The sequence below is a fragment of the Magnolia sinica genome, chromosome 6, assembly GCF_029962835.1.
Source record: "Magnolia sinica isolate HGM2019 chromosome 6, MsV1, whole genome shotgun sequence".
Classification (NCBI taxonomy): domain Eukaryota; kingdom Viridiplantae; phylum Streptophyta; class Magnoliopsida; order Magnoliales; family Magnoliaceae; genus Magnolia; species Magnolia sinica.
The window spans coordinates 26,318,444-26,343,189 of NC_080578.1; positions in this window are offsets into that span (position 1 = coordinate 26,318,444).

Sequence of the window (24,746 nt, forward strand, 5' to 3'; positions counted from 1 at the left end):
ATTACATCGACACTAACTAGTCGACCCACGATCCAAATCCAGTCATCGAGGCATGTACTATCGCACCTAAACACCTCAATATCAGCCTATAAACTCAATTGTGCATTAATCTAACCATCAAGAACAGTTTTCATCCATTGATTAGACCATCCATCCGTTACGTTTCAAGATGGACCATCACATCATCACAAAACTCACATTTCTAGAATCACAATCACGATGAGACATTAGACAATTCTTAACTATGCCAACGAAATCATACATTACCAGTTATGAAATCTAACTCATTAGATCTACCGTTCATCATGCCCACTACATCTGGTGGAATGATCCACCACTTGAACGAATTGATATAGGGATTAAATCAAGCCCTAAAGTTCACTTTGATGGCTCTTAGGACCATTCAGACCACCAACAAATGATTAAGAAATAATATGACCATTAGATTGACTATACTTGACAAAAGAAGTCAAATTTCACTGAACACAGCCCACTCGAGGCTTGGATCAGCGTCATATTTAGTCAGAATCCTTGGTGGGAACATCCAAATCAAATGGACAAAGTGGATTTCACTAAGTACCACAATGGACCCCACTTTCTACCATGAGTGTGCACCAGGTCGCGTGTACCCATGGCACACCGAACCAGTCAACAGCGCAGACCGGGCGCTGACCCAATAAAAAGGAGGAATTTCTTTCATTTTCCTTCATTTTCTCCCACCAGCGAAGATTTAAACAGGCGACGTCTGTGTCATTGATCAAGGACCCACCTCCATCGTCCAAGCCAAAGATCTGAACCGTCCATCATGTAGCACAGTAAAATTCAATCAAACCCCAGTACTTATCCATGTTTGGTACCTGCAGATGAGTGCACAAGGTTGAATTCAAATGGCTAGCATACAAGTGGACAACGTACATTTGATCTAGACTTGGCCCACCATTTTGGGTCATAGAAGAGATCCAAACCATTCATTTTATAGAGGACTCGAATCCGAGGCAACCCCAGAAATTTCACATATTTACGTGTGTGTACATGCACACGAACTATGTCGTAACAAAAATGTGTGCGACTTGGTTCCTAAAATGGAATTCACGCCACTTCTAGCTGCCAACTTGGTAATCCGCGTGCGGGATTCCCTTTCATCCTAGCCCTCCACCTCAACGAATCTCTACCTTACAGTCCAAGCCGACTTTAGGGCTTCCACTGCAATGAAAAGAAAAGCCACCGCAACTCTAATACACGGAACCCATTGATATTTGTGGACTGACATCCGAAATATGGACCCCACGATGATCAGTGATCACATTCGGACCATCCAGAGGCATTAGATCAGAGAATGAGACCATAGATTGAAAACAACCATGATCGTTTGCATCATCTTCTCCGTTAAACTATGAAAACCCATCACCTTTGAACAGACCCCATTCGCTGATTTGAGTCATCCAATGAATGGCCCACCCCATCAGAAATATATCCTAGTGTACTGATCTTGATCATGTAATCAAGTACAGCCGAGAATAAAAGTTCCTTCTGGATTAATTCGAGTCATTATCCATGCCCGTAACCAATCCACCGATTAGTTAGTTTGCGAAGCCTCTTGAATGAGGTTAATAAAGCCTATAAAGGTTCCCTTTTAGGGCAACGATTTTCAAAAATAGAAAGTGGAAAAGAGAAAGGAAGGGGCACCGCACAGGTCGAATTTGGAGCCTGACTCATTGCGAAACCAGCCCAACTCGGACCAAGTCTCGTGTCGAGCCAACTTGTTGGACACCACAAGAGAAGAAAAGAAAGAGAGGAAGAGCAGAAGAAAAGACAGAGAGGAAGAAGGAAAGTGTGAAAGAGAGAATCGGGCGGTGTGGTTGCTATGTTGACTCAGCTCAACCGGGACTACGTTAGGTCAAGTCTGGCATCCATTGCTAGTCTTGGAGCAGTTTTCGATTTGGTATGTTATTTCTAACTCAACCCAACTAGTGTTGAGTTGAATCACGTTGTGGGATGGTAATCTGATGGATGTGGAGCCAGTTTGGAGTGGAAATCGTTCGAGGCAACCAGGTTTTACCTGAGTCAACTCAACCGAGTCTAGCTTGAGCTCAGATTGATCTCAGGACCTTATTAATGGTTACCACCATCACAAGTCTGAAGATTCAAAAAGTGATGTTGTGATTGAGTTCAACCTCGTTTATGCCGAGTTGATTGAGTTGAACTATGTAAAGCTAGGTCACGGGTCAGACTCAGTTTGCTGGCCCAGCGTGTCCAGTCAAGCTCCGTCAGGGCCTAGGCATTGCTGGACTTTGGAGGAAGAAGAAGAAAATGAGAAAAGAGGAGTAGGATGAGAAGAAGAATCAAAGGAAAAGAAAGATGGTGTTGAGTTTGCTTGATGAGTTAGAAAGAAAAGGAGGAAGAAGAAGATTGTAGAAAGGAGGATATCATATTTGGAATGGGGTTAGGTTGGATTGTCATCAAGTTAACTCGGCCAATCACGGACTCTGGTTGTTGTTGATTTGGTGATTGATCCTCTTCGGTGTGAAAGTCAAGTGTGGGTTCATACTTGTCTAGCTACATCAAAAGGAGGACGCTGTTGCACGTATACCTCGAGCTAGCCGAACTGGGGTTGAATCCGAGTTGAGGTGAGTTAAGGTCGAGTTGGAGAGTTCGATCCGAAGTTGAGTGGTACCATGACTCATCTAAGTAAGTTAATTTTGGAGCTTTAGCTTAAATTCCAATATAGTAATCGTTTAACTATGTTGATCTGTTAGAGTTCAAATCATCCTCTCTAGGTCATAGATTCAAACTTAACTTCTATACTATTTAAATCTTTAAGTGTAATCTTAGGAAATGATGTGGCGTTCTAACTGAACAAATAGTCCAAATTGCGGTAGGATTAGATTTGTGAACATGTGTAACCAATTCCAATAACACGGGAAATCAATTCGACTCTTGAAAGGTGAGGATCACCCTTCAAGCTTTTCTACATCATGATAATTATTTTAGTTCACTTATTTCATTAATTTTTTAATTTAATATTTAGTAAAAATTATTATGAATGCTAGCTTATATTTGAGTAAATTCTTCATAAGTAATTGATCATTAGATTTATATTCAAGCATCTGAACATACTGTGGATCCCAAATATCTCTATCCCAGTTTAAATGAAACATCTTATATGGTAAGTGCTATTGATATTGTACATGGCTTGTTTCACCACTTGTGATTACTTTATGATATTTTTAAAAATCCTTGATGTAAGTGCTATGTTTTCTAGCTCCTATGATTGTCAAATTATGTAGTGTCAAAACCTCTTGGAATCTGTATCATGTTTAGTTCGTCTTCAAGTTCAAGATGATCCATTTCAAGATTCAAGCATCACAAGTATATGAGTTCAAGTACAACATCAAGTGATAGTTCAAGGTTTCAAAGATTCATCTATGTCAAGACAAAGTACTCTACTTTAGAACTTAAAGCTCAAGGTAAAATGCAACCCAAGCTCAAGCTTCAAAGTGTTACAAGTTCAAGCTTCAACATACTTCAAGATGTCAAGCTTCATCAACCGAAGCAAAAGATGTTTCAATGTTCAAACATCGCTTATAAGGTATGAATGACCCTAGATTGACCATAGGTGAGGTCATTTTGATTGCATCCTTTAATTGGGTCACTACATAAGTGTATAGACTATTTTTCTCGATTAGTCTTAGCCTATGTTCGACTAGTCCTAGTACTGGCTCGACCAGTCTAAGAAATTCCTCGATCAGTCCAAGGTTTGTTACTAATTTTTGGGATTTTTTAGTATAGCCTCGACTAGTCTTGGAGACTTCTCGACTAGTCGAGTGAACAGTGCTCAACCAATTGAGTAGGTTCGACTCAAAGTCTAGCAACCAAATTAGGTTCCACACGACCAGTCATGGGCATGGCTCGACCAGTCGTGGAGGCCACTCGACCAGTCGTACAGGCCATTCGACCAGTCGTGGAACGACTTTATCTTATCGCGCCCGAATTTTTAAAAGTTTGTTGGTCCTTCGACCAGTCGAGTAGACCTTTGGGCCAGTCGAGTGAGCAGTTTCTGCACTTATAAATAGAGCACGATTTTCAGAGTTTTTCATTAAATTCAAGAAAAATCAAGACACCACTCTGAGAGATAAGTTAGTGATATTCTTAAGCTATTTAGTGCTCATTTAATATTCTCTTTAATTTAGATTTTTATTTTTGATTTTGACTTCTACATTCCAATCTCATTTGAAGAAGGGATTTTAGTTTTTCCCTTTCTTGGAATCAAAATCAAATCAAGATAGCCCAAGGTGATTTAATTTAAAAATCATTTAGAACCTAGAACCGTTTCATAAGTGAGTGTGAACATTGAACATCTATGTTGAACTTCTACTCCGAATTGGTTCTACCAGGCTGCATCAAAGGAGAATATCCAGATAAGTATTTTACATTTTTGTAAATCTATTCTTTTGGTTTCGTTAAGATTGTGCCAGGGAAAATCTCTTTCTTTTTGGTTTGTTTGAGGTGATCCAGAAAACTTAGAGTGTAAGGTGTTTGAATTGTGTAAGCCTACGTGAAAAACACAATTGCGAAGGTTTTAGGTGAACCTTGAAAAACCTATTTCATAGTGAACACCAATATCCACTGTGTGAGGATATTGGGAGTGGAGTAGTTGTGTGACTGTTTTTCTAAACAGTTGGTGTACACATAAGCGAACCACTATAATTTCTGGCCTTGTGGTGAATGATTGATTATGACATTGTGTGGATGTTGTAATTTCTTTTTAAGCATTTATGGAGAATGTTGTAATCTTTTTATATAAGTGTGAGAATCTTGTAATAGATTAGTTATTTTCTTTGCTATTTTATTCTTTATTTCTCTGTATCGGTTTGAGATTTTGATACACAGACCGTTCTAGGAATTAGGTTGTCCTACCATAAGCCATTGGTTTTTGGTGTAAGGTTGTGCTTAGAACAACATTTGTATCAACCTCTCAATACTTATACTTTTGAGGTTGTTATTCATTTCTGCATTGTGAGATTGTTTAAGTGTTATCTTTATTTATATTTGTTTAAATTCCGTATTTAATTTTTAAATTTGGCAGTCCTGTTCACTCCCCCCCCCCCCCCCCCCTTTAGGACTCTTAACTCGACCTTTTCAAGTGGTATCAAAGCCTAATAGCTTGCCTTATTTATTTTGGATTTATTTTCTGGGCTAATTGATCTGAGCTTTTTAAGATGTCAAATTTTGATAGCCTTTCAGTCATTAGGCCTCCACCATTTGATGGCTCCAATTATGCCTATTGGAAAGCCAAAATGCGAATTTTCTTAAAATCCATGGATGAGAGCGTGTGACAAGACACAGTGACCAATTGGACCCCTCCTACCATTGAAGTGAGTGGTACCGATAGATCTGTAACTATAAAAGTAATAGCTTATTTTACTTGGACCAATCTTCAGAAAAGTGAGAGTAAGGCCAATGCAAAGGCTCTAAATGCAATCACTTGCGCACTATCACCGGATGAATTCAAGAGAATTATATCCTGTGATACTGCAAAGAAAGCCTGGGATGTTTTGAAAATGATACACGAGAGAACAACAATTGTCAAGAAATCTAAAGTCCAAATCCTCACAATCAAATTTGAGGAAATACGTATGGAAGAAAGTGAAACTTTTATGGACTTCTATACAAGATTGAATGACATTGTCGACTCTATGTGGGGTCTTGATGATAGAATCCCAGAAAGTAAAGTCTGTGCAAGGATACTACGCTCACTACCTGAACGGTTTAATTCAAAGGTGATGGCAATCCAAGAACTTCGTGATACGGATAATATGAGGGTAGAAGAATTAGTTGGTTTCTTACAGACCTATGAGTTAAACTTTAATGCTCCTAAAGGTAAATCCACCACCCTTAAATCTTCTAAAAATATTTCTCATGAAAATAGTAATAATTCTGATTTAGAAAATTCTGAAGATGATATGGCCCTTTTAACTAAAAAGTTTTATAAGATTTTCAAAAGTAAAAGAGGGTTGATTTAAAAAAAACCTAATGAAAAGAAAAGTTCTAAATCTAAAACCTGAAAATCTTTAAAAGATAGTCAATGTTACAACTGCCATGAATATGAGCATCTAGTGAATAAATGTCCTAAAAAGGACAAAACTAAAAAGAAAGGAATGTTGGCTACTTGGGATGAATCTTCCTGCTCTGAAGCCTCTTCTGAGTCAAAAGATTCTGAAATCGAATCGGGTAATGAAGTTAAAGCCCTTATGGCTCTAGCCAAGTTCACTTTTTTAGATAATGATGATTCAACCAGTGAAGAAAATCTGAATAGTGACCATGAAAATGAAAAAGATCTTCAAGATACTTATAATGCCCTATATAAGGAAAGTTACAAAATTGCTGTAAAACTAAAACTTTAGAAAGAAAAGTTTTCAAATTTAAAAGAAAATTTTGATAATCTAGTCTTAGAAAAATCACATATTTCAGATTGTTTTAAAAAAACTAAGAGCAACTTAGATTTCAAAACCTTGCTGAAAACTTAAAATCTGAAAATGAAAAGCTAAAACTTGAAGTCTCTTCACTTTTGAGTTTAAAAGACATATGGAGGTATGCCCAAGGAGATCCTAAGTAAGAAAAATAGTCTATACACTTATGTAGAGACCTAATTAAAGTATGCAATCAAAATGACCTAACCTATGGTCAATCTAGGGTCATTCATACCTTATAAGCGATGTTTGAACATTGAAACATCTTTTGTTTTGGTTGATGAAGCTTGACATCTTGAAGTATGTTGAAGCTTGAACTTGTAACACTTTGAAGCTTAAGCTTGAGTTGCATTTTACCTTGAGCTTTGAGTTCTAAAGCAGAAGACGTTGTCTTGACATAGATGAATCTTTGAAACCTTGAACTATCACTTGATATTGTACTTGAACTCATATACTTGTGATGCTTGAATCTTGAAATGGATCATCTTGAACTTGAAGACGAACTAAATATGATACAGATTCCAAGAGGTTGTGGCACTACATAGACAATCATAGGAGCTAGAAAACATAGCACTTACAATCCCCCCCTTTGTCAAATTTGTGACAAAACACACTTTAATAAAATAAGATAAGCATAATTTGCATAATAAAGAATCATGCACCAGTTACAGCTTAGTTAAAGAATCATGCACCGGTTATTAAAGAATCATGCGCCAGTTATAAATAGGTCAAATTAATACACATCAATACTCTCATCAAAAATCCCCTTTACCTACTCCCCCTTACTATAAAAAAATGACTACCTATCCGTAATTCCACATATCCACTAATTCACGAATATAGTGATATCTAATGTCAATATGCTTGGTTCGTGAATGCTGGATTGGATTTTTAGAGATATTAATTGCGATTAAATTATCACAATATAAAACCATATTGTCTTGCATAATTCCATAATCACTTAGCATTCTTTTCATCTATACAAGCTGAGTACATGCATTACCTACAACAATATATTCAGCCTCAGCTGTTGAGAGCGATACGGAACTTTATTTCTTACTAAGCCAAGAAACTAAGCAGTTCTCTACCTAGAAACAACCATTCAACAACTCTAACATTAACAAGATGAATTTGAAGTTGGCACCAGGCCAAGTTGATGTAGGTGCTGGTGGAGCTGCTGCCACAAATGCAGAGGAATGTAATTTGCCTCCAGATGATATTAATATGGATGACCTTTTTTATGAAATTGAATCTGATTCTGCTGCTAATCTTGATTATCAGCCATTTGAGTTTGATGTGTGTTTACGCTCACTTGAGGAGAAGGTTGAAAGTATGAATGTGTCCCATGAAATGCAATTTAAATATATGTGCATGTATCTAAAGCACATTAAAAAGGGACTTCATTAAATTGATCCTTCCATACCAGCTCCTTCTTCGGGTTTGGATTAGTATTTGAATATTTATTTTACAATAACTTTTAAAGTTGAATTTCTCTTGTTTTATGGGGCTTGGACATGCTTGAACATGCTTGCTTATGGAATCAGTTAACTTGATGATCATATATTCTGTTCTTCCTCATTACTCTTTTCTTTTACTTTCTTATTTATCTACTTCCATTATCATTTATTGGTTCCTTCCTTTGTCATATTGTGATAAAACTGGGGGAGAATTTTTTCACGCTTGTGGATATGTGGAATTGTGGATAGGTAGTCATTTTTTATAATAAGGGGGGGGGGGGGGGGGGGGGGGGGGTAGGGGGAGTTTTAATGAGAGCATTTATGTGTATTGATTTGACCTATTTATAACTGGTGCATGATTTTTTAATAACTAGTGCATGAATCCTTGACCAGGCTATAACTGGTGCGTGATTCTTTATTGTGCAAATTATGCTTATCTTATTTTATTGAAGTGTGTTTTGTCACAAATTCAACAAAGGGGGAGATTGTAAGTGCTATGTTTTCTAGCTCCTATGATTGTCAAATTATGTAGTGCTAAAACCTCTTGGAATCTGTATCATATTTAGTTCATTTTCAAGTTTAAGATGATCCATTTCAAGATTCAAGCATCACAAGTATATGAGTTCAAGTACAACATCAACTGATAGTTCAAGGTTTCAAAGATTCATTTATATTAAGACAAAGTACTCTGCTTTAGAACTTAGAGCTCAAGGTAAAATGCAACTCAAGCTCAAGCTTCAAAGTGTTACAAGTTCAAGCTTCAACATACTTCAAGATGTCAAGCTTCGCAACCAAAGCAAAAGATGTTTCAATGGTCAAATATCGCTTATAAGGTATGAATGACCCTAGATTGATTGTAAGTTAGGTCGTTTTGATTGCATACTTTAATTGGGTCACTATATAAGTGTATAAACTGTTTTTCTCGACTAGTCTTAGCCTATATTTAACTAGTCCTAGTACTGCCTCGACTAGTCTAAGAAATTCCTCGACCAGTCTAAGGTTTGTTACTAATTTTTAGGATTTTCTGTTATAGCCTCGACCAGTCCTGGAGACTGCTCGACTAGTCGAGTGAACAGTACTCGACCAGTCGAGTAGGCTCGACTCAAAGTCCAGTAACCAAATTGGGTTCCACACGACCAGTCGTGGGTATGGCTCGACCGGTCGTGGAGGCCACTCGACCAATTGTACAGGCCATTCAACCAGTCGTGGAATGACTTTATCTTATCACGCCCGAATTTTCAAAAGTTTGTTGGTACTTTGACCAGTCGAGCTAACCTCTGGGCCAGTCGAGTGAGCAATTTCTGCACTTATAAATAGAGCACGATTTTCAGAGTTTTTTATTGATTTCAAGACAAATCAAGACACCACTCTAAGAGATAATTTAGTGATATTCTTAAGCTATTTAGTGCTCATTTAATATTCTCTTTAATTTAGATTTTTGTATTTGATTTTGACTTCTACATTCCAATCTCATTTGAAGAAGGGATTTTAGTTTTTTTCTCTTTCTTCGAATCAAAATCAAATCAAGCTAGCCCAAGGTGATTTAATTTAAAAATCATTTAGAACCTAGAACCGTTTCATAAGTGAGTGTGAACATTGAACATCTACGTTGAACTTTTACTCCGAATTGGTTCTACCAGGCTACGTCAAAGGAGAATATCCAGATAAGTATTTTACATTTTTGTAAATCTATTCTTTTAGTTTCATTGAGATTGTACCAGGAAAAATTTCTTTCTTTTTGGTTCGTCTGAGGTGATTCAGAAAACTCAGAGTGTGGGGTTTTTGAATTGTATAAGCCCACTTGAAAAACATAATTATGAAGGTTTTATGTAAACCTTGAAAAACCTATTTCATAGTGAACGCCAATATCCACTGTGTGAGGATATTGGGAGTGGAGTAGTTATGTGGCTGTTTTTCTAAACAGTTGGTGTACACATAAGCGAACCACTATAATTTCTAGCCTTGTGGTGAATGATTGCTTGTGACATTGTGTGGATGTTGTAATTTCTTTTTAAGCATTTGTGGAGAATATTGTAATCTTTTTGTATAAGCGTGGGAATCTTGTAATAGATTAGTTATTTTCTTTTCTATTTTATTCTTTATTCCTCTATATTGTTTTGAGATTTTGATACACAGACTGTTCTAGGAATTAGGTTGTCCTAACATAAGCAATTGGTTTTTGTTGTAAGGTTGTGCTTAGAACAACATTTGTATTAACCTCTTAATACTTGTACGTTTGAGGTTGTTATTCATTTCTGCATTATGAGATTATTTAAGTGTTATCTTTATTTATATATGTTTAAATTTCACATTTAATTTTTTTTAATTTGGCTTAGTCCTATTCACCCCCCCTCCCCCTTAGGACTCTTAGCTCGGCTTTTTCACCTGAACTAGTGGCCATTCTGACTAATAAATTAAATAAAATTCCTTTGTCATGGGCTTACCATCTTGTGGATCATTTGTGCCTATGTGTCTTTTGGGGATAATTCTATTTTTATCACATCCTCGGGATGGACTGTTTATCCTATACAGCTTGATAGAATATTTGCTCTATGTAGCTTTACTGGATCGTCTTTGTATAACCTTGCAATGGTAAGTTCCACTTATAGAAACTATAATTGACCACTAGTTGAGGAGATTACCTTTAAACATCATATTTGTTAGTCTCATGAGCCAGAGATAGTGAAATGGGACACTATGCCTGAGTTATCGGCTTATGCTAGGTGACAAAACCCCCCATAGTGACCTTTGAGCTTTCTAAAAACAGTTGTTTGGAATTGGAATAATAATGGTTGGGTTAATCATGTATTTTCATGGCATATGGACTTTACCGGGTGGTCGATGTAAGACACGGAGTTTCTTGGGTCACTATGGGCTATACTGTAGAGTACTTTACCGGGTGATCCTAAATTAATGTCACGTGCATTCTTACCACTATGTGTTGTCCTTGTCACATAGACTTTTTCAGGTGCCTAGGCCTCCTTGTGGCATACCTTTGAGTACTATTTCGGGAGACTAATTCACCTTGGGTGTCCTCGTTACATGGTCTTTTTCAGGTGGTTAATTCTCCTTAGGGTGTACCTTTAAGTACTTTTCTGGGTGGCTAGTTCTCCTTGGGTGACTTTTTACCAGCTGGATGTGCACCCCCGGGTCTGTGAGCATGTGCATGCATTCATGCGTTTAAATAAGATTATCTTCATGGAATTTATCTGATGAATGCATATCTAATGAACCTTATTTGAATTCTACGATAATCATTGTGAAACATTTGTTATACACTGTTCTTAATAACTATGGTTAATTATCTTGATGATATGATAAATCTTAGGAGTTATACCTCACTGGGATAGCCATTGACGCTATCAAACCGTACTCAGTTGCAGGAAACGCAGATGACGCGCATGCTGGTGTTTATGTGGAATATGGGGAGCTAGATGATCTTGCGATTCTCTATTCCTAATTTCATTTGTATGTAAGTTGTACCATCATATATTATTAAAGTTTAAGATATTGTTTTGTATAAGTTTTTGGGTAACTGCTTGAAATATTTGGTTTTGTATATTTAGACTCCCTCTTGTACTTGATTTGCTAATATTCCACTAAAATTACTAACTCTGATATAAAAAAATGTACATGATATTTGAGCCACCGTTAAAGGTTAACACGGGTTTTTTAGAAAGTGTACTCGAGTTCCGAGAATGGGGTGTTGCAGTTTGTATAGCTCATCTTAGCTTCCTTGGCCATGCAATGCCCTTCCAAGGTGTTTAAGAAAATATGTTTGAAATGATTAGAGTCACCACTAGCCAATTTAGCAAGGTAATAGTTCACGGTTGGCCAAAGCCATAAACTTGCCTAGTAAGGCTGAAGAATCATGAAAATATTTCGATCTGAATGAATCCTGTAATTGGCTTGCAATCCTGGGGATTTAGGTAAAGGTCTCAGTTACGTGAGAAGAAGGGGTTAGGCACCTTTTCTTACCAGCACTCGCATGCGGTATATATTTTAAGGGACATGTAGTTTTTAGTGAAATCATATATCTATAAGAAAGGTAAGTAATATGGCCATGCTACGCATAACCCTACGAGAGGGCTAGGTAGGCCAAAGAAAAATAAAAGTAAATAGATCCTAGCCTTACTTCATAGAACTAAGGCCTTGGGAAGGCAAATAGGATAAGACATAAAATCATTAGAAAGTATATGTAGTAAAAGAAAAGTAAATATTATTTGCAGAAAACGAAATGTGTGGAATGGATCACGTTCTGAGCCTAATTGAAATGTGAGAAAGAAAAAAGGAGAATCAGACACACTTTCCTGAATCAGAAAAGGGATGATCAGATGTCACTAATCCTCACTCTACTCTTGATATGAAAGGGTTGACTTTGTAAAGTTAGATTTTTAAGGCATGTAAGTGCTATATTGTATAAAGCAGACCTTTGTTTGTTAAATTTCATTTAGACAAAACAGCTTATGAAGTAAGCCTTCTAATGTGGATCAAGATGGAAAGTTCAAGACTCTACTGAAGTTCAAGTCAAGTAGTAGATCAAGATGGAAAGTTCAAGTTTTACTAAGTTTAAGATGACTGAGTTCAAGTTCTACTAAAGTTTTAGTAGAAGATCAAGCTCCATCTTCAACTTCAAGCTCTATTAAAGATTCAAGTAGAAGAACAAGTTCCGTGAAGTTCAAGCTACTTCAAAGTTAGGTCATATCAGGTATAACAAACCTTAGCAAGACCTTAGGCTTAGGTACTTTCAAAACATAAATTAAAATGAGTTTTTATGTGTATGTTAGGCTAAAGTTCGACTAGTTTAAGCTAAGGTTCGACTAGTCCAAGCTGTGGTTTGACTAGTCTAAGTATTTTTTTTTACCAGTCCAAGTTTAAACTCAAGAAAACGGATTTTTTCCGTTACTTCTTCGACCAGTTGAACAGACTACTCAACCAGTCGAAGATGGGCCTTCGACTAGTCGAGGGTTGCTCAACTCGAAGTCTAGTGACTGTATCAATTCAGATTTTAGGCATCCTTGACCAATTGAACAGGGATGTAACACCCCAAATTTTTGCTATTTTGAAATTTCCAAAAATCCTTAAATTTTCTTTTTTTATAACTAGTCACGTCATCACTTACTAACCCTCGACACTCAAGATGGACTTATACGCGGCTAGTACTGATAAAGAACCGTACAAATAGGATTGATCGATCATAGAAGACCAACAAATCCGCCCTATCACTTAAACATCGAGCTTAGCCTCGAGATTTGATCACGTAGGATCTAATTCTAGCCAACCTATCATTGACTAATTGAGATGACCATAACTAAATAAAGACATGCCAAAAGTTGTGACAACTAAGGGTTGGATCTTAATTAACAAGCCAAACTGAGTCAATATCCTTTTAGCCTAAGAACCAATGTTTAGAGTGATTATAATCAAATCTTCATTTCCACTGGTTGTGAATAGGTCATACTATGAACTTAGCTAATCCAAACCCTAATAATTACGCATAAGAAATCTTGATACCTAATTCATTTTAAAAATGCACTGATTTTCCAAACAAGCTCTAGACCGCTCATTAGTGGGCCACTAGTTTCAAAATTATAGAATAATGTCCGTCTCACTGGGCTTGACGTCCATCATGGGTGGCGAACTAAGAAAGTGCCTAGAACAGCTTAATTTGGGCTGAAAGTTAAGTGCTTGCAACGTGCGAATCCCCTAGGCCAAAATCTGAAACTTAAGTGAAATAGACATTCTGCTCTTTCGTGAAGTTGTGGTTTTTGGACCGTCAATCCACAACCAAAATTAGAATACCTATTAATGATATTTCCTTGCACATATCCGTATAGCCGCAGCCCCAATCGACCATCAGTGACTGTTAAACAGACTTCTAATCATATTCATTGATTGACACATCCAAATGGCAGGCCGATCATATCCATACGTAGATCATCATTAGGGCTAACTATCCTACAGTGTATATCGACATGTATATCCCATAATAGGCCCCAGAGGTTAGAAAAATCCTCTCATAGGGCTAGTATAGTAAAAACCCAACCATTGGGGCCATTTACACCAAATCTGACACTATATAAGGGACTCATTTGGGCACCCCATCTCTCCATACGAATTTACATCCTCAAGGGAGAGAAAGAGAGAAAGAGAAGGAGAAAGAAGATGAGAAGAAGAGTGAGAGTAGGAGTGAGGAAGCTTTAGTGCTTCCCTTCATCAGTTTCCTCCAATCAAAGCCCTAATATCGATCATTTTCCTCCGTCGAAAAATCCATTTATGATTTGGAGGTAAGAAACAAACCTACTTCCTAACTTAGGTTCTTTCTAAAATAAATTGCATGAATCTCATATAGTTCTTGGTGTTTATATAGGAATTTGTGATTTTTCCCAAATCCCTAACCATAGGAGCTCAAAAATCGGATATTCCTTCTTAAGGTGCGAACTATTATTTCTAGGTTATTATTTATCGACCCTTGAGGGTCTCAGTTAATGATTAAATGCTTGTAGATAAATTTGTACATGCTAATATGTAAATGTTTTGATTTGTCTATAATGTATGCTAATTGTTGAATATGGATGCCCACGTGTTTGATGAAATGCTTGAATAATGGAATGTATTGCTTTTTCGATGCTAAGGTGCTTGATTTAATACTTAGGTGATTGTATTACTTTAGCTCCATGTTTGATTTAATGCATTAGTGAATGTAGTATCCTATGTATGCTTACATGTTCGATGAAATGCCTATGTGGTTGTGTCGTTGAATCTATGTTGACGGCATGACAAATTGCTAAGTTTGTAGTATTGCTTAGGATTTCTACAATATTGGGTCAGTCAGTAAATTGCCCAAATCAACGGGTGGCCCGAGTTAGGGTGGCCCCCATAGGCTTGTTCAATCGACCTAGGTTAAACACGGACGACCGACAGTAGTTGGACTATATGGGATGCTTGCACCCAGTGTCGGTTACATCGTGGTTCTCCCAGGTCAATCAAATTAGCCCACTAGTCGACTCATCATGTATGTTCACAATGTATGACATGACTAAATGGAATGTAGGATACCCCATTCCCAATGGATGTGTCCATTCATAACCATTAATGTGATAGGATCATACTAAGACTCATGAGTGGGCATGGTGGTATGGGACACCGTGTCCAAGCTGTTGGCCTACGCTAGGGTGACGAGCCTCCTCATAGTGACCAGTGAGCAACTAAGACTCATGAGCCGATCATGGTAGTATGGGACACCATGTCTGAGCTATCGGCCTATAAAGGGGTGATGAGCCTCCCCATAGTGACTAGTGAGCACTAATGGAGGTGATAGACCATTGTTCGAATGGCGCCCGTCAAATTACCAGGCCGATGGTTGCGTACTAGAGTACCGTTCGAACGACTCGAGCGTGAATGGAATTAGGTGACGAACCCTTTCCTTTATTTATTTTTGGTTTTATGTGACAAGCCCGCACCTCGGAACAAAGTGATCATACTTGGTTTAGGTGACGATCCATACCGGGTTAATCCTCATACATTTAGGTATTATACTATACCCTTGGAATTGTTGATTTGTAAGATGAACGGGTGACACCAAAATTTGGATCAAGGGACACTAGTAAGGAGTTGCTACGTGCGGCAACGAACCACGTAATCTGGATAAGGACTCGTTTTATAACGTCGGTATCCTAGCTTCGCCAATATCCTGGATGAATTGAACTTAATAATTACTCGGTTAACATGATCATTCACCACATTACATTAGCTTAGAATATAGCAAACAGGCGTGGTTGTCGCGTGATGAGGAAGTGTTGTCATTTGCGAAACAGGTGGTCGGAGTTGCATGTGAGAGAGTTTTGTTTGGAAAGGCATACATCATGTCATATCTTCGTATGCACATTTAACAATAGTATTTAGAAATTATTTATTTCTTATTTAACATTATCTGCGCTGATTGTGTCGATAACATGTGTAACTTAGAACTAATGGAACCACTGAGTTAGCTACTCACTCCCACCTAGGATGGTGTTTTAAAACACCAACCAGGCATATTATTGATGTAGGTTCTATCGAGGCCTCAAACAGGTAGGCTCATATCGAGTTGTGCCAACACCGTTATGTTTTAGATAATTGGGTATAAACTGAAGGCTTTACACTTTAACCGTCTTGGGTATCTATATTGTGGATTGTAGTTTGTATAATCCCATTTTGGGCGATCATCATAATTGGAACTGTACTTTTAACTCTTAGCCATATATTTCTGAATATATTGTTATCTCTACCTCACTTTAGATTCACTAATTCGAATTGCGTTACTTTAATTATCTGTGTGTGAAATGAATTTGAATCTGAATGAGGACACGCATGCATTCTCATTAGGTTAACACCCGGGAACTCAGGATCGGAGTCTTTGTACTCGGGTGCCGATTTTTGAGGTGTTATAAGTACCCTCAACCAGTCAAGTAAGGCCTTCGACCAATTAAAGATTTGTTTTATCTTATCGCGTCTAAATTCAAAAATTTGTTGGAACGGAATCTGGTCCTTCGACGAGTCGAAGACTATCTTAGACGAATCTAAGCAACAACTTCTTTGCCTATAAATAGAGGCCTTTTCTCAATTCAAAATTACCAATTCAAGTTGATAAAGGCCTTCATCAAGAGAGAGAAGTCCCCATTATTGTCAAGCTATTGTACAGTATCTATAATATTTTTTTAATAGCTTATTTGTTTTAATTCCATGATCTCCTATTTTTTGAATCTTCTTCTATAAAGAGAGTAAATACTCTTCTTTGAGATCTTAAGGAATTCAAACAAGTAGCCTTTGGTTTGAATCTATTTAAAATCAATCTAGTACCTAGAACCCTTGTCTATATGACTGAAACATTGAACAATCTACTACAATATAAGCAGTTCTACGGGCTACATTGACAGATACATCTTCGAAGGTGAAGATAAGTATATTCTTCTTTTGTATTTTTGTTTTATTGGGATAGTTAGAAAATCTCATTTGTTGGTTTTCCTGAGATAGGCAGAAAATCTCAGTGAGGGTTTTTTATTTGTGATAGCCCTTTAAAATCACAACTGTATTAGGTTTTAATGTGACCCTGAGAAAACCTTATTTATAGTGAAAGCTAATATCACGTGGATAGTGATTATTGGGAGTGGAGTAGGTGTGGTTGTTTGAGAATAATTGTTGTACACACCGAACCACTATAACTCTTGGTGTTATGGTGAATGTTTACTTTTTTCATTTGCGGAGAATGTTTATAATTTCATTTATGCAAAAGTGGTCAATGTTTATAATAGATAGCTTTATTTTCTCTTGTTTGGTTTGAGATCTTGATTCTTACAAACATTTGTGAAATAAGGTTGTCTTACCTAAACTTGGTTTGGGTGTAAGTTGTCCTACAAATTAGTTTGAATCTATTTTTCAATACTAGTGCGATTGAAATTTTTAATTTATTTAATATTTCAACACTTTAATATTTGTTTGGCATAGTCCTATTCACACACCCCCCCCCCCCCCCCCAAGGACTTCTTAAGCTCGGCTTTTCAAGGCATAACCTAGGTGTATGTATAGCTACTATCAGGGAGCCTAGGCAATAGAATGACCTTATTGTCGATGAGTGGAAGCTAAGAAAAAACTAAAAAAAAACTTTTAAAACACTAATTCTGCCATCTCTACCTCTTCTTGGACAAGCGGTGGGTGCCGGTTTATATAGACTTGAAAACCATCAACTAATGGTCCGTCAACAGACACTTGGCAAAATTTTACATGTAGGATCTATCAAAAATCTGCCAAGAAATCCACATGTAATATTTGTGGCACCATGTGGCCATCAGCTGATGAATAATTGATGATATATCCTTCCCTAGGGTGGGGTGTTTATAGATGTCCCTCTTTGGCAGAGGTTTCTCACAACCAAATGCTGAAGTAAGTGGACACCCCAACTACTTAAGATGGCGTGATCGTGCCTCAATTGGCCATAGTATCTTGATTGAAATAATTGTCTGGTTGATGATGAATTCGAATGGCTCTTGAGAGTTGAGGAAGATATTGCAATTTGCCCTTATGCTTTCGACAACTTTATGGGCTATCAAATCCCAGCCCCTTCATGTCGTGACTAATGCATATGCATCGAATGTGCTATTAATTTAGATTTAGGAGTGGTTAGAGCCCCTGTGCTTTTTACGACCTTATGAGGATAACCATATAATTTGAATTAGTTTTAGTACGATGCATGTATAGTCCTCTGGAGTCACCTAGAGGCAAGTATGGGTAATGAGCAGTTGCCTGCACATTTTGTGGCTTTATAGATCTCTCAAGTTATCTACATTGGTCTTTAATAGGTGTTCCTGATTAGAGCCTTTTTGAATTATTCATCGGCCATACGAGGCTTCGAGCTTAATACTTTGGTTGAGCTAGGGCCTTTTTGCCATTGAAATGTATTAAAGACATCTCAATCATCACTCAGTATGTGATCCAAGATATCCGGGTTGACACTAAAGGTTCAGGCCAACTATCCCATATTCTGCACATGATTTTGAGAAAATTAAAAATACGAAAAGTCCCCCAAGTCAATTATTACTTGTGTATTGGTACCCATCGGGGAGTATGAGGAACTGTCCAGTTGTGAGGTGTCGAATGTGTCTTTTTTAGTTTTTTCAAATTTTTAGATTTTCTTAAAATAAGTCCCCACTTGTAAGATGTGATCCCCTGGGATTTTATTGTAAAAGTTTTTTTTTTGGGCCAGTTCTTTGGAAAAGATTCATCCGATTTTTACATTTGACCCTTTTTTTTAAAGAAAAGGAAGTGACTCCACTTGGGGATTTGATGTAATAACCTTTATCGAGCTTGTCTTAATTTGTCATTCTGAGCTTAGATGGGATCGATCTAGATTGGATGGTTTATATTGAGCTTTTATGGTAAGAGTCTTGGGGAATTCAATCTATCATTTCAAATATGAACAGCGTTGATTGGGTCCAGATGTTCAAGATTGGATTATTGCAGAGATTTTCAAATGATCCAATCTGTCATCCCAAATCTAGGCAGCCTTGTCCGGGTGCAGATGGTCAAGATTAGACTTATTACAAAGTTTTTTGAATGATCCAGTCCTTCATAATAAATATGAATGGTTCTAATCAGTCCAAATGGTCAAGATTGGACTTATTTTAAAGCAAGGGTTAGATGATAACATTCTTTGATGAGGATGATGTGTTAGGCCCGATCTTGATGTGTATCTAGCATAGGTGGGGCTATGATTTACTTGAGATGCTCCATAAGGCACTCATATGTTCAGTGTTTCAGTCGATCGTTTTGTCCGGCTACCAATGATACATGGCGAGGTAGTTTGTGTGCTCACATCGTGAGACTCACTACCCATTCTCCTATCATTGCGATGGTGCAATACTAGCATTAGATTATTATGCACAATTATGTTCATCATCAACTTGGCTAGCTCTTACATTAAGAGGATGAGGAGGATGACATGTTGGCATTGAGGAAAATTCCACAGGTTCCTCACGTTAATGTTGCTTCTACTTCCACCGTTGTTGGTCGTGGTTGATTGTGGCTCTTTAAGGGGCCCTCATTGCTCAAATGGCCATTCTCTCAAAGATCGTAGATAGTTAAGAGTGTATGACTACTCAGCTTAGGTGAGAGAGACTCCCTGTAGAGAGAGAGAGAGAGAGAGAGAGAGAGAGAGAGAGAGAGAGAGAGAGAGACTTTAGCAAGAGAGATCAGGCAATTTTGTTCTTGCATGAGTTAACATAGGCTTTTCATTTGGATATCCCTATGGATCTAGCTCCTTTAGATCCCAAGGGAAAGCACCCAAGAACGGACTGAGTTTGGGGCATGGTTTATATGTACATATACCCCTTTTTGGGTTGGGTATCGGTTTTATTTGTATACTTGTATAATCATATGAAATTGCTAAAAATTCACCAATGGTGTAATGGGATTACCACGACTGCATGTGCAAAAGCTTGTTAGAGCTAAGGAATGAAAGTTATGTCCTAGAGCAGGGGTGATTGGGACTAATTAAAATTTTTATTTTTTAAGCCATAATTACCTACTTAAGCTAATATGCAAATTAAGATAACCAAGCAATTAACTCAAAGGCTTTTAAGCCAATAGAAGGTCCGATCACATAGACTACAAATGATATACCAATTTAGCAACTAGTCTATAAACATGAAAGTGTAAATGTGTGTGTGGAATGTGCTAACTATCAACTTCTAGCATCCATTTAATTATGCATACATATAATTAAACATACACCACATAAGTATAATTAAACAAGTGCTCAACCCATGAGTGTGCCGAATTTCACTATTAGAGGTTTTAAATTAGGTTAACATCTTACTTTTACAATCATACACAAGGACCGGCTCCCACAAGAGATTTGCTGTGGTTTTTCATAGGCTCACTACGAACCTCGGTCCTACACAAGAACTTACTGATGTACACTCCCATCGGAGGCTACTGCAAGAGACTTCAGTTAATTTTATATCAGCTAGCTAACAACCTCGATCCTAATATAAGGACCTATGTTTAATCTCGATGGAGGCTCCGAAGGAGACTAACACGTACACATCTATGTCCAGCGACCTATATATGGACTTGATTTAGGCCTTACACAAGAGTAAAGGTCCTGTAGAAGAACCTAGTTGAGTTTGGATCACAATCTCTTACCCTTAATCTTAAATAAGGAGAGAGAGTATACATACTTTTACAATTGACAACTTGTCGAATTGAGCCTCTTTTGTAGCGTTGTCTTGTGTTGCTTGATCGATGCTCTCTCATGCTTCAATTAGCTCCCCCTTTTGTTCTCCTAATAATGATATTGATGCTTTACTAAGGTTTCAGCTCCAAGATCAAACACCCTGCATATAGTGCTCCTTTGAGGTGACCAAGGTGATGAGAGGTTGGTTAAATCTTCCACAACTAATGGGAAGTCGTAATTCCTAGGGGATTCACCTACATGGGTCTTATAGAGGATTTAGACAGTGGTATGCCTATAGATGTTGAGTCTAATCTCTAGAAAATGGAGTAGTTTAAGTGCGTCCTCAAGGTGGAGGTTGGAATTCTCATTAAAGTGCTACTCTTAAATAAGATGACTTAGAACTCATTGGTTTAAAGGCTTATGATGAGGGGTATAATCATGAAATTACCCAGGCTTATTCAATCTTTCGGTTCTAAGCTAATTTTTTTTACATTTTTGTTTGAGTTTAGTTCAACTATGACAATAGTTGGCTAAATCTCTTAGCAATGGCTAAGAGGTGCAGCTTATAGTTATTTTTAATATTCTACTTTACTTTGATTCAAGTTTATTGGTTTAAATGATAAACAATTCAATGATTTTAGTTTGAATAAAGGTTTAATTTTAGTTTACTTTGATCCATTGTCACCTTTGGGGACTTTGGATGTTTATGAAGGATAAAATTGTTGAATTTTCTATTATGTAAGGGATTGATATGTAAAATTCATGGATTTATAGTAGACTAGGGGCACAACAGATGCTTTGAATTCTCCATGATCAATAACTTAGTGCTTTATGTGGAAACTGAATCAATTGAAGTTTAATTTTACTTTAGTTTATGAATTTTGAATTAGGTGCTCTATTATCCAGCTGGATAAGATAAGATTTCGATTCAAGTTGAGTTATCTAATTAAATCGAGTGAATTAGGCATTATGAATGGCTAAAAGTGGATCCTTGGTGCTCTAGTATTTTATTTCATCAAATTTTCTCTGTACGTTACTTAGATTTCTATCATTGCTTCTTATAAGTCAAGTTTCATAGTTAATTCCAGTTTTAGTTCTAGTTCTAAAGTGTTTTGAGGATGCAAAAATATAAGCCTTTAAGATTCGATCTCAGTCTCACTGAGTTAAAACTACATCATAGCCTTACACTTGGGTTGTCATCCTTTTGGATCGATCAGTGGGTTGTATATCAGTAAATAGTGAGGATTGAACTCTGGCCATTGAAGGCTCCTGGGTGGCTAATGAATGATCTAGATCAATGGTGGGTCCTACACGAATGGACAATTTGTAGAGACGAGAGACAGGGAGACTTCAAAGGAAAGAGGAAGTGGGTTCTGATTTCACAGAGAGGGTGTGCTGCCATGCATGGCATGTTAATGAGTTTTTTTAAAATATATGGTGGGGATATGTGGACCCCACAAAGATGTTTGTGAGAAATCTAATTTGTTTATCATTTTTGCTAAATCATTATAGGAAATTGGCTAAAAATTAGATAAATTAAAGGCTTAAGTGGGCCATATAGATGGAAAAAATGCCCTCCATTGAAACTTCTTTTAGGTCTGAGGGGGTGTTTATATGTCTTCAATACCGTTTATGCTTTCATCCTACTGGGATAGATTGAAAACATAAGGAAGCTAAATAGATCTAGAAAAGTTATTGTCCCATGAATATCTCAATTGGATGGTTGATCATTGGTTGCCAAAATTATGATGACAAGATGTATAGTCAAGAAAGTGAATGGTAAATTAGTTTAATTTGGCTAGGTGTTCTCAATAGTTGGATTAATGACCAGGCGGGTGTGTGATGGTACCTAAGTATGGGATGAATGGAAGGGTATGTGTTATGCAAGTACTTGTGAGCAGAGTCCTTAAATAGTGATCTCAACGACTAGATCAGCCTATAGTTGGGTGGTAGATAAGATGAATGGGTCAGAATTTTGGATGGTTGTGCATATGAATGGATGTAATGATCCTGAAGTTGGTTTACCATGATCAGGCAATCCAAAAGTGAAGTGAACGGTTGGATGTCTTAATCTAGTGATGTATGATTATTCCAATGGTTGATTTAATGATGATTGAGTATATGAAGGTATAATGAGTTTTAAGAGTTGTTGTAAGGTGTACGATAGTTTAAGTATGTGAAAATGCACGTAAGTCCTAGTGTCATTCTCCTAAAAGCATAGTTTCAATCGGGATGTACTCGAGGATAAATACTTGTGTATATACACATGCATGCAAATTTTTGGGGTATTACACATATCATCCTGACTCCTCATTTGGGTGAAATCACAACATACAAATAGCTTTAGTGAACATGAATCTAATCAATATTAGTTATATCGATCAAAGATGCCCAACACCTTTAAATGAGATTAATATCTTAAACTTACATTACAAGCACCAATCATGCCACACCGCTCATGTCCTACCACCTAATGACCTTTTTTTAGTATCATTGTTATCTATGGACAAAAATATAACCTAATGCAATCCTAAATTCATTGTAATGCCCTAAATTTTGAGGGTCGAACAAAGCTCGACTCCCAAGATTCCGGACATCACTTATGTTTTGCAGAAGCCAATATCCTGATTACCTTCACATTGGGCATTTGATCATGCATATAATTATACTAAATAACATATCATACTCCAGGTTTAATGTAATTAAAGCAGATGTCTAAATCAAAACATATATATATATCGTGAAATTTCTTCCAGAGTATGAGTCCATGGCTGAGTTTAATGTATATAGATACAATTCCAAAATAATAAATAAAATGTAGTAATGTAACATCCAGCTAAGCCTATATATCCAACACGCGTCTCTGACCACCTGTTTCGCACATGCCAACACTTTATCAACATGAGACTTCAACCCCTATTTCAACACCTTTTAAACTAATGCAATGTGGTGCATGAACATGTTAGCTGAGTGGTCAATTTTGCCTATTCATCCAGTAATTTAGGGAAGCTAGGATACCTCCCTTTTTAAACATTGATCCCAACCGAATCACTAGGCATGGGACGAACACAAAGGTCTTACGCCTGTATTCTTAATCCGTCTAGGTTCGTCACTCCTAGATAAATGCATACGATACGTAAGTTGTAAAAAGGTTATGCTCGCGGTCACTACGGGGAGGCTCGTCACCCCAGTGTAGGCCGACAGCACGGACATAGTGTCCCATGCCACCATGTTCAGCTCACGAGTCTTGAGGATCATGGCACAATGGTTAATGATGGATCTTTACAATAGTGAGGGGGTACCTTAGATTAAAGCAATTGTGCACATACATGGTGAACTTACAATAGGTCAACCGGTTCTTTGGGCATTTTTGATTGGTACGGGTGCACACTAACATAACCAACATGGAGCGCGTGAGCATCCTGTGTAGCCTAGCCACTGTCGATAGTCAATGTCCGACATGTATCATTCGAATTTACCCATGGTGGCCAACCTAATTCGGCCACCCAAATGTGAAAATTTACCGGTTACCTGGACTACTCTCGTAGTTGTATTCCTATTCAAATCATGTTAATAAACATTCATAACACATGGGTTAATGTTCGATAATCAAATTTTGATAAACTGCTCATTTAGGCATTTCATCGAACACAAAAACAACATTACACTACAACTTATAATTCATCAATTCATTTAATAAAGATATAAGTATACCTAAGACAACAAGAAGCTCTACATTAAAAATCATAAATCATTAATTAAAATGAAAGCATTGATAAATTGCAACCTAAGCACTTATAGTCCGCACCCTTCGGTAGCTCGCCCGACCCGGACTCGCTCCTAAGAATATGTTTCTAAGGAAGAATCATCGGCAGCGTAAATGAGCACACAGTTTAGTTAGGGTTGGAGAAAAACTCATTTGAAGACCTACATCTATAAGAAAGTTTGTAGTCTTTACCCTAGGTCGTAGTCAGAGAGGTTTCGATTGCGAGAGTGGCGGTAGTTAGGCTTGCGAGTCAAATGGAGAAGAATCACCCTTCGTAGGAAGCACTACTCCAATCTCTCTCTCTCACCTAAGGGTTTTTTAATTCATATTTAGGGAAAATG